Raw genomic sequence first — 4,166 nt, 5'->3', positions numbered from 1 at the left:
AACGCCAATCCCATGCTCTGTTCTGGCATTAAACGCCAGTCTGGTGCTTGTTTTTGGCGTTTAACAGCAGCTTGATGCTTCTTTCTGGCGTTAAACGCCAGCTTGTTGCTTCTTACTGGCGTTTAAACGCCAGTAAGCTCTTCCTCCAGGGTGAGCTATTTTTAATGCTGTTTTTCATTCTGTTTTTTATTTTTCAGTAGTTTTTGTGACTTCACATGATCATCAACCTACAGAAAATATAAAATAGCAATGGAAACTAAATAGATATAGTTAAATAACATTGGGTTGCCTCCCAACAAGCGCTTCTTTGTTGTCTTTAGCTGGACCTTGCTGAGCTTTTAATCTAGCCTCAGCCTTGAGCACTCTTGCTCAATATTGCCTTCAAGATAATGCTTGATTCTCTGTCCATTAACAATGAACTTCTTATCAGAATCAATGTCTTAAAGCTCCACATAGCCATATGGTGACACACTTGTAATCACATATGGTCTCCTCCACCGGGATTTCAGTTTCCCGGGGAATAGCCTGAGCCTAGAGTTAAACAACATAACTTTTTGTCCTGGTTCAAAGACTCTAGATGACAGCTTTCTGTCATGCCATCTTTTTGCTTTCTCTTTGTAAAGCTTGGCATTTTCGAAAGCAGTGAGTCTGAATTCCTCTAGCTCATTCAGCTGGAGCAATCTTTTTTCTCCAGCTAATTTGGCATCAAAGTTTAGGAATCTGGTTGCCCAGTAGGCCTTATGCTCCAGTTCCACGGGCAGATGACAGGCCTTACCATACACAAGCTGGTATGGAGAGGTCCCTATAGGAGTCTTGAATGCTGTTCTGTAAGCCCACAGAGCATCGTCCAAGCTTCTCGCCCAATCCTTTCTACAGGTACTTATAGTCCGTTCCAGGATTTTTTTAGTTCTCTATTAGAGACTTCAGCTTGCCCATTTGTCTGTGGATGATATGGAGTTGCCATCTTGTGACTAATTCCATACCAGACCATAGCAGAGTAAAGCTATTTATTGCAGAAGTGAGTGCCCCCATCACTGATTAGTACTCTAGGGACACCAAACCTGCTGAAGATATATTTCTGGAGGAACTTCAGCACTGTTTTAGTATCATTGGTGGGTGTGGCAATGGCCTCTACCCATTTTGATACATAGTCGACTGCCACCAGAATATAAGTGTTTGAGTATGATGGTGCGAAAGGTCCCATGAAGTCAATTCCCCATACATCAAACAACTCAATCTCCAAGATTCCCTGTTGAGGCATGGCGTAACCATGAGGCAGATTACCAGCTCTTTGGCAACTGTCACAGTTACATACAAACTCTCGGGAATCCCTATAGAGTGTAGGCCAATAGAAGCCACATTGGAGGACCTTGGTGGCTTTTCGCTCACCTCCGAAATGGCCTCCATATTGTGATCCATGGCAATGCCATAAGATCCTCTGTGCTTCTTCTCTAGGCACACACCTACGGATTATTCTATCTGCACATCTCTTAAAGAGATAGAGTTCATCCCACAAGTAGTACTTTGCATCAGTAATTAATTTTTTCTTTTGTTGCCTGCTGTACTCCTTGGGTATGAACCTTGCAGCTTTATAGTTTGCAATGTCTGCAAACCATGGTATTTCCTGAATGGCAAATAAATGCTCATCTGAAAAGGTCTCAGAGATCTCAATAGATGGGGGAACTCCCCTTCTACTGGTTCTATCCGGGACAGATGATCAGCCACTTGGTTCTCTGTCCCTTTTCTGTCTCTTATTTCTATATCAAACTCTTGCAGAAGCAACACCCATCTTATAAGCTTGGGTTTTGAATCCTGCTTTGTGAGTAGATATTTAAGAGCAGCTTGGTCAGTGTACACAATCACTTTTGATCCTACTAAGTATGATCTAAACTTGTCAATGGCATAAACTACTGCAAGCAATTCTTTTTCTGTGGTTGTGTAATTTTTCTGGGCATCATTTAAAACACGGCTAGCATAATAAATGACATGCAGAAGCTTGTCATGCCTCTGCCCCAGTACTGCACCAATGGCGTGGTCACTGGCATCACACATTAGTTCAAATGGTAAAGTTCAGTCTGGTGCAGAAATAACTGGTGCTGTGACCAGCTTAGCTTTCAGAGTCTCAAACGCCTACAGACACTCTGTGTCAAATAGAAATGGTGTGTCAGCAGCTAGCAGATTGCTCAGGGGTTTTGCAATTTTTGAAAAATCCTTTATAAGCCTCCTGTAGAATCCTGCATGCCCCAGAAAGCTTCTGGTTGCCTTAACATTAGCAGGTGGTGGTAATTTTTCAATTACTTCCACTTTAGCTTGATCCACCTCTATTCCCTTGTTTGAAATTTTATGCCCAAGCATAATTCCTTCAGTCACTATAAAGTGACATTTTTCCCAGTTTAAAACTAGGTTGGTCTCTTGGCATCTTTTCAGAACAAGTGCTAAATGGTCAAGGCAGGAGCTGAATGAGTCTCTAAATACTGAAAAGTCATCCATGAAGACTTCCAGAAACTTCTCAACCATATTAGAGAAGATAGAAAGCATGCACCTCTGAAAGGTTGCAGGTGCAATACACAGACCAAAAGGCATTCTTCTGTAAGCAAATACTCCAGAAGGACATGTGAATGCTGTTTTCTCTTGGTCCTGAGGATCTACTGCAATTTGGTTGTAACCTGAATAGCCATAAAAAAAAGCAGTAATATTCATGACCTGCTAGTCTCTCTAGCATTTGGTCTATGAATGGTAAAGGAAAATGATCCTTTCTGGTGGCCGTGTTGAGCCTTCTATAGTCAATACACATGCGCCACCCTGTAATTGTTCTTGTAGGAACCAGTTCATTTTTTTCATTATGAACCACTGTCATGCCTCCCTTCTTGGGAAAAACTTGAACAGGACTCACCCAGGGGCTATCAGAAATAGGATAAATAATCCCAACCTCCAGTAATTTGGTGACCTCTTTCTGCACCACTTCCTTCATGGCTGGATTTAGCCGCCTCTGTGGTTGAACCACTGGCTTAGCATCATCCTCCAATAGGATTTTGTGCATGCATCTAGCTGGGCTTATGCCCTTAAGGTCACTTATGGACCACCCAAGAGCTGTCTTGTGTGTCCTTAGCACTTGAATTAATGCTTCCTCTTCCAGTGGATTTAAAGCAGAGCTTATGATCACTGGAAAAGTGTCACCTTCTCCCAAAAATGCATATTTCAGGGATGGTGGTAATGGCTTCAGCTAGGGTTTAGGAGGTTTCTCCTCTTCCTGAGGAAGTCTCAGAGGTTCTTTCGATTCCTCTGAATCCTCCAAATCAGGCTGAACATCTTTAAAGATGTCTTTCAGCTCTGATTCGAGACTCGTAGCCATGTTGATCTCTTCTACTAAAGAGTCAATGAGATCAACTTTCATGCAGTCTTTTGGTGTGTCTGGATGCTGCATAGCCTTGACAGCATTCAACTTAAACTCATCCTCATTGACTCTCAGGGTTACTTCTCCCTTTTGGACATTAATGAGAGTTCGTCCAGTTGCTAGGAAAGGTCTTCCTAGAATGAGAGTAGCACTCTTGTGCTCTTCCATTTCCAGCCCCACAAAGTCAGTGGGAAAGGCGAATGGCCCAACCCTGACAATCATGTCTTCAATCACGCCTGATGGGTATTTAATGGAGCCATCAGCAAGTTGGAGACATATCCTGGTTGGTTTGACTTCTTCAGTTAAACCAAGCTTTCTGATAGTGGATGCAGGTATTAGGTTGATGCTTGTCCCAATATCACATAAAGCTGTCTTGGTGCAATTACCCTCTAATATGCATAGTATCAGAAAGCCCTCGGGATCTTTAAGCTTTTCTGGAAAGCTTTTCAGAATGACTGCACTGCATTCTTCAGTGACGAGAACTCTTTCAGTTTCCCTCCAATCCTTCTTATGACTAAAGATCTCTTTCATGAACTTGGCATAAGAAGGTATTTGCTCAAGTGCCTCTGCGAACGGAATCTTTATTTCAAGAGTCCTGAGATAATCTGCAAAGCGGGCAAATTGCTTATCCTGCTCCTCTTGGTGGAGTTTTTGAGGATAAGGCATCTTGGCTTTGTATTCCTCAACCTTAGTTGCTGCAGGTTTATTTCCTACAGAGGTGGTTGGAGAAGCCTTTTTAGAGGGGTTGTTATCAGCACTTGTGTGTGTCTGA

This window comes from Arachis ipaensis, chromosome B10, assembly GCF_059453495.1.
Source record: "Arachis ipaensis isolate K30076 ecotype BB chromosome B10, ASM5945349v1, whole genome shotgun sequence".
Taxonomy (NCBI): Eukaryota; Viridiplantae; Streptophyta; class Magnoliopsida; order Fabales; family Fabaceae; genus Arachis; species Arachis ipaensis.
The sequence above is the reverse complement of the archived record's forward strand: the minus strand, read 5'-3'. Positions refer to the sequence as shown.